Genomic DNA, 8,169 nt, shown 5'->3' with positions numbered 1-8,169 from the left:
CTACTGTTTATTATATATAACTCACGGACTCGATTACATAGATGGAGATCAAGACAAAACTCAAAGCTAGATCATACTAAAACTTTATTCTACTAGATCAAGGGATAACCAAAAGGATTGAACTAAAAAAAGAACAATAAAGATAGAGGTGTGATGGTGATACAATATCGGGGCACCTCCCCCAAGCTTGGCAGTTGCCAAGGGGAGTGCCCATACCCATGTATTTATGTCTGTTTCTTCGAAGGTGGTGATGATAGAGTTGTTGATGATGTAGGCTTGTCCCTTAGCTTGCACTTGAGGATAGAATTTTGCTCACTTAAGTCATCGGTCTCCTGCTCAAGGCTTAGTATCTTTTTACACGGTTCCTGTTTGTTTTCCTGTAAGAGACAAAAAGGGATAAACTCGATCTTAGGTTTCTTTGCTTTATTAGGGAGACTTGCCTTTTTGAACTCCACGTGCATGTCCCCAGATTGAGGTAGTGGGACTTCATCTTCATTTGAGCTTTTCTCCTCCTTTCCCTTAGGATCATAGTCTTCTTCTTCCTCTGTGGTCCAACCACAATGCTCAAAGTCCCCGTAGACTTTGGGGTCTGCCACATAATCAGCCACATAGCTTTCTCCCTTTGAATCCCGGGAAGACATATTGCTCTAAATCTGCTACAGAAACAACTCAAAACAAAAACAGAGGATTTTGTCGTGGTACAGTGGTCAAAACCTTCAGGGGATTATATAATTAATTTTTACCGACCAAAAGAGGTATTGTGTAAGAAAACGGTGTCCGGAGGGCACACGAGGCAAAAACAAGGTAGGGGGCGCACCCTCCACCCTTGTGGTCTCCTCGTGTCTCTTTTGGACTACTTTTAATTTTCCTAATTTTTAAATATTCCAAAATGGAGAAAAATTGCTATTAGAACAGGTTTGGAGTCAGTTTACTTCCCGTACCACATACCTATTCGTTTTCGGAGTCTGCACATTCTAGAAAGTGTCCCTTATGTACTCCTCTGGTGTTATGGTGTCAATTATATTGGTTTCAACATATATAGGAGTACCTGAGATATAATTTTTGATTCTTTGACCGTTTACCACCTTCGGATATTTGCCTTCGGCATTGTTGATTTTTATGGCACTGGAACAATAGACCTCCTCGATAATGTAAGGACCTTCCCATTTAAAGAGAAGGTTTCCTGCAAAAAATCTTAAACAAGAGTTGTATAGCAAAACATGATCACCTACATTAAACTCACGCTTTAGTATCCTCTTGTCATGGCATATTTTAACCTTTTCTTTAAACAACTTGGCATTCTCATAGGCTTGGGTTCTCCATTCATCAAATGAGCTAATGTCAAATAACCTCTTCTCACTAGCAAGTTTGAAATCATAGTTTAGCTCTTTAATAGCCCAATATGCCTTATGTTCTAGTTCGAGAGGTAAGTGACATGCTTTTCCATAAACCATTTTATACGGAGACATACCCATAAGATTTTTATAAGCGGTTCTATAAGCCCATAATGCATCATCAAGTTTCTTGGACCAATTCTTTCTCGATCTATTAATGGTATTTTACAAAATCAATTTAATCTCTCTATTACTCAACTCTACTTGACCACTAGACTGAGGATGATACGGAGATGCAATTATATGGTTAGCATCATACATAGCAAGCATTTTACCGAAAGCACCATGAATAAAATGTGAACCACCACCAGTCATTAAATATCCAGGGACTCCAAACCTCGGAAAAATAACTTCTTTAAGCAGCTTAATAGAAGTGTTATGATCAGCACTACTAGTTGGAATAGCTTCTACCCACTTAGTAAAATAATCAACAACAACCAGAATATGTGTATACCCATTAGAGGAAGGTAAAGGTCCCATATTATCAAAGCCCCAAACATCAGCTGGTTCAATAACAAGTGAATCATAGGCATTTCCTGCACATCTACTAATATTACCAATTCTTTGGCATTCATCACAAGACAGGACAAACTTAAGAGCATCCTTGAAGAAAGTAGGCCAATAAAAACCAGATTGCAATACCTTGTGTGCAGTTCTATCTCCAGCGTGGTGTCCTCCGTAAGCCTCGGAGTGACACTTGTGTAGGATCTATTCCTGTTCATGCTCACATACACAATGTCTAATAACACCATCTACTCCTTCTTTATAAAGGTGTGGGTCATCCCACAAGTAATGTCTTAAATCATAGAAACACTTTTTCTTTTGCTGGTATGTGAAACTAGGTGGTATAAATTTAGCAATAATGTAATTATGATAATCGGCATACCATGGAGTATTACGAGAGGCATTTATGACAGCTAATTGCTCATCAAGGAAGCTATCATCAATAGGTAGTGGGTCGTCAAGAACATTTTCCAACCTATACAAGTTGTCTGCAACGGGGTTCTCAGCTCCCTTTCTATCAATAATATGCAAATCAAATTCTTCTAACAAGAGAACCCATCTAATAAGTCTAGGTTTAGCATCTTTCTTTTCCATGAGATATTTAATAGCAGTATGATCAGTGTGAACAATTACTTTGGAATCAAGAATATAAGATCTAAACTTATCACAAGCAAATACAACTGCTAAAAAATCTTTTTCAGTAGTAGCATAATTTCTCTGGGCACTGTCTAGAGTTTTACTAGCATAGTGAATAACATTCAATTTCTTATCAACTCTTTGTCCTAGAACAACACCAACAACATAATCACTAGCATCACACATGATTTCAAAGGGTAAATTCCAATCAGGTGGATGAACAATAGGTTTAGAAATCAAGGCTTTCTTAAGTATTTCAAATGCTTCTACACAATCATCATCAAAAACAAAAGGAACATCTTTTTGTAAGAGATTAGTGAGAGGCCTAGATATTTTAGAGAAGTCTTTAATAAACCTCCTATAGAAACCAGCATGACCAAGGAAACTTCTTATACCTTTGATGTCTTTCGGACACGACATCTTTTCAATATCATCTACTTTAGCTTTATCAACTTCAATGCCTCTTTCATAAATTTTATGCCCCAAGACCTTCATTAACCATAGAATGGCACTTCTCCCAACTCAAGACAAGATTAGTTCCTTCACATCTTTGCAAATCTTGATCAAGGTTGCTTAAGCAATCATCAAAATAAGTTCTGTAAACCGAGAAATCATCCATGATAACCTCAACAATCTTTTCCCAAAAGTCAGAGAATGTAGCAGTCATACATCTTTAAAAGGTAGCAGGTGCATTGCATAATCCAAAAGGCATACGTCTATAAGAAAACGTACCAAAAGGGCAAGTAAAAGTGGTCTTTTCTTGATCATCTTTTGAGACAAGTATTTGAAAGAAACCAGAATAACCATCTAGAAAGCAAAAATGTGTATGTTTGGATAGTCTTGCTAGCATTTGATCAATAAAAGGTTGACGGTAATGATCTTTTCTAGTAGCTTTATTTAATTTGCAGAAATCAATTACCATTCTATAACCTGTAACAATTCTTTGTGGGATCTTCTTATCATTAGGAACAACAGTAATACCTCCCTTCTTAGGTACACAATGAACGGGACTTACTAACTTACTATCAGCAATAAGATAAATTATACCTGCCTCCAGAAGCTTTAGTATTTCATTTCTTCCCACTTCTTAATTTCATCTTAGGATTTAACCATTGTTGATGATCAACAACTGGTTTAGCATCAGGCTCCAAATTAATTTTGTGCTGACATAGAGTGGGACTAATGCCCTTAAGATCATCAAGAGTATATCCAATAGTGGCATGGTGCTTCTTTAGAGTTTTCAATAATTTCTTTTCTTCATGCTCTGAACGGTTAGCACTAATAATAATAGGATATATCTTCTTTTCATCATGATAAGCAAATTTCAAAGTATCAGGTAATTGTTTCAGCTCAAACACGAGATCACCCTTGGGTGGAGGAGGATCCCCAAGGATTTCAACAAGCAAATTGTGTGTCAGCATAGGTCCTTGATTAAAGAATATTTCATCTATTTCCCTTCTTTCATTCATAAACATATAATTTTCATGGTCTAGAAATATTGTTATAAAGGATCAGTAGGAGGCACGACAATAGAAGCAAGACCAATAATTTCATCCTTAATAGGCAATTCTTTATCATGGGGTTATCTACGAAATTTAGAAAATTTAAAATCATGAGACATATCCCCTAAACCAACAGTAACAATATCTTTCTTGTAGTCTATATTAGCATTACCAGTATTCAAGAAAGGTCTACCAAATATAATGGGACAAAAATCATCTTGTGGGGAAGCAAGAACAAGAAAATCAGTAGGGTATTTTATTTCCCAAAAAAGACTTCAACATCTCTAACAATCCCAATTGTTGATATAGTATCTCTATTAGCAAGCTTAATAGTAACATCAATATCTTCTATCTCAGCAGGTGCAATATCATTCATAATTTCTTGATATAAGGTATAAGGTATTGCACTCACACTAGCACCCACATCACACAAGCCATGATAACAATGATCTCCGATTTTAACAGAAACAACAGGCATGCCAACAACAGGTCTATGTTTGTCTTTAGTATCAGGTTTAGCAATCCTAGCAGCTTCATCACAGAAATAAATAACATGCCCATCAATATTATTGACCAGGAGATCTTTAACCATAGCAATACTAGGTTCAACTTTAATTTGTTCAGGGGGTGTAGGTGTTCTAGTATAACTCTTACGGACCACAGTTGAACCTTTAGCATGATCCTTTATTCTAACTGGAAAAGGTGGTTTCTCAATATACGCAGTAGGAACAATAGGATCAACATTATAAGTAACAGTTTTTTCCTCAACTTTAATAGGTTCTACTACTTTAAATTCAATGGGGGTGATATTTAAACCAATTATCCTTAGGGAAATCAACATGAGTAGCAAATGATTCACAAAAATCAACTACTATCTCAGAGTCAAGCCCATATTTAGTGCTAAAATCACGAAAAGCATCGGTATCCATAAAAGATTTAACACAATCAAACTTAAGGTTTATACCCGACTCCTTACCTTCATCGAGTTCCCAATCTTCAGAGTTGCGTTTATTCTGTCCAATAAGTCCCATTTGAATTCAATGTCTTTCTTCATAAAAGAACCTGTACAAGAAGTATCGAGCATGGATCGATCATTATGAGAAAGCCGAGCATAAATTTTTTGAATAATAATTTCTCTTGAGAGCTCATGATTGGGGCATGAATATAACATTGACTTAAGCCTCCCCCAAGCTTGAGCGATACTTTCTCCTTCACAAAGCCAAAAATTATATATATAATTCCAATCACGATGAACCAGATGCATACGATGAAACTTCTAATGAAATTCCAATTTCAATCGGTTGTATTTCCATGATGCAATATCATCACATAGCCTAAACCATGTCAATGCCTTTCCATTCAAAGATAAAGGGAAGAACTTCTTCTTGACAACATCCTCGGGCATACCTGCAAGCTTAAACAATCCACAAACTTCATCCACATAGATTAGGTGCATATTGGGATGTATTGTTCTATCTCCTGCATAAGGATTAGCTAGCAGTTTCTCTATCATACCCAAAGGAATTTCATAATAAATATTTTCAGTAGGTGCAATAGGTTGAGCAGCAAGTCTTTGATCTCCCGGTCGAGGTGAAGATACCCTGAACAAGCCCCTCAAAGGTTTATTTTCCATAGTAACAAGTGACAGTAAATTTCAGCACACTACATAAATGTTTCCTTACCAAATTCCACTTACCAAAGGCGATTCACTCCCCGGAAATGACGCCAGAAAAGAGTCTTGATGACCCACAAGTATATGGGATCTATCGTAGTTCTTTCGATAAGTAAGAGTGTCAAACCCAACGAGGAGCAGAAGGAAATGATAAGCGGTTTTCAGCAAGGTATTATGTGCAAGCACTGAAATTGTCGGTAATAGATAGTTTTGTGGTAAGACAATTCGTAACGGGTAACAAGTAACAAAAGTAAACAAGGTGCAGCAAGGTGGCCCAATCCTTTTTGTAGCAAAGGACAAGCCTTGGCGAACTCTTATATAAAGCAAAGTGCTTCCGAGGACACATGGGAGTTGTTGTCAAGTTAGTTTTCATCATGCTCATATGATCCATGCCCATTACTTTGATAATTTGATATGTGGGTGGACCGGTGCTTGGGTGCTGAACTTCCTTGGACAAGCATCCCACTTATGATTAACCCCTCTCGCAAGCATCCCCAACTACAAAAGAAGAATTAAGATAAATCTAATCATAACATGAAACATATGGATCCAAATCAGCCCCTTACGAAGGAATGCATAAACTAGGGTTTAAGCTTCTGTCACTCTAGCAACCCATCATCTACTTATTAATTCACAATGCCTTCCCCTAGGCCCAAATCATGGTGAAGTTTCATGTAGTCGACGTTCACATAACACTACTAGAGGGAAGACAACATACATCTCATCAAAATATCGAACGAATACCAAATTCACATGATTACTTATAACAAGACTTATCACGTGTCCTCAGGAACAAATGTAACTACTCACAAAGCATATTCATGTTCATAATCAGAGGAGTATTAATTATCATTAAGGATCTGAACATATGATCTTCCATCGAATAAACCAACTAGCATCAACTACAAGGTACCAATATGAGGTTTTGAGACAAAAATCGGAAAGAAGAGATGAACTAGGGTTTGGGAGGAGATGGTGCTGGTGAATATGTTGATGGAGATTGGCCTCCTCTCTGTCGGCGTTCTAGGAACGGGGGTCCGCAGACTTGCCTGCCTGCGGCTTGCGACGTGGCTCAAGGGGCGGCCCAGCATGGCCCATCTTCATTAACACGAGCTGAAGACCCTCGTGAGGGGCCAAGCCTCGCGGGGCGGACGACAGAAGGCTTCCTCAGGCACGGCCTCGTCAGGCTGGCTCGCGAGGAGGCGGAGAGATCAAGGCGGGGTACCTCAAGAGGTGCCTGTGACGCAAGCCATGACGACCAAGGGCGCCAGGCGGGCACCAGCCCGCGTAGTGTCCTTCTTTCCTCTTTGGTGCAAAGGGAGCAAGCGTAGGCGAGAGCATCAAGCAAAGGCATCCATTTCGATGCAACAAGACCAAGACCAGCAGAACAGCAGGATGGAAGTCATCGTGGAGCCCAAGCTGGCGTCACCACCAGAGGCTTTGACAGGCGGGGACCAACTTTAGTCAGGATAAGTGTACTAGATGTTCCCCTTCAAAATGGCCAATTGTTGGCGCCCTTCCCGCTCAATATTTGGGAAGATGCCCTGGGCCTTTGCCTATAAATAGGACTAGCCACCACAAGGTAGAGGCATCAGATCCTCACCTAGAAACCAGTAGAGAGAGCGACCGAACTCCCCCTAGTAGTTCGTCGCACCAGCCAAGAACAGAACCCTCGCGAGGCTGTTCTTCCTTGTACTGTTCATCATCAACCTAAGAGGCAATCCACCACACCACACACTGGAGTAGGGTATTACACCACAATGGTGGCCTCAACCAGTATAAACTCTGTGTCTCTTGTGATGTTCCTTTGATTGCTTAGTTCATAGCGAGGCGGTGAGGTGCAGGTAGGCAGAGGGCGAAATCCCTGCACACACCCCAGTGTTCGAATCTAGAGGGTCTGCCGGAACCCGAAATCCGTCATTTGGTGTGCCAGGTAGGGGTGCACCGGAGCTTCTCCTTCCGCTGACCCGCTCTCTGCCGACACCATGACTCGCCCTGTGATGAGCGGTGCGCCGTCCGCTCTAGTAATTAGCACTAGCGCGGGGGCCGGGGGGCTCCAAGCCTTGGCCCGGCCTTGCGATAGGTGCGACGGCTGGACAAGTTACCGGCGGCTTACATGGCCCCTTGGGAATAGTTGCGCAACCTCTTCCTTGCCGGGCGCTCTGCGCTGGCGCCCCCGGTCGTCGCGGCCCTCCTGGGCGGCTCGCAGGCGCCACCCTCGGGCCGCCACGTCAAGCCATTCGTCTGCCAGGTCGGTGCCACTTCCACGCGGCAGGGGGCTACATCAGGTCGGTCGGCGCCCAAGGCCGATCTGGCCTTCAACTCGAAGGACCACCCCTCCAACTCAGCCTGCTCAGGCGCGCTCCCGATGCTGTGCACTGCCACCATCTGCCAGGTGGCCGTCACCAGGACTCTCATCGACGGTGGCTCGGGCCTCAACGTGCTCTCGATTGAAGCCTTC

The sequence above is a fragment of the Triticum aestivum genome, chromosome 5B, assembly GCF_018294505.1.
Source record: "Triticum aestivum cultivar Chinese Spring chromosome 5B, IWGSC CS RefSeq v2.1, whole genome shotgun sequence".
Classification (NCBI taxonomy): Eukaryota; Viridiplantae; Streptophyta; class Magnoliopsida; order Poales; family Poaceae; genus Triticum; species Triticum aestivum.
The sequence above is the reverse complement of the archived record's forward strand: the minus strand, read 5'-3'. Positions refer to the sequence as shown.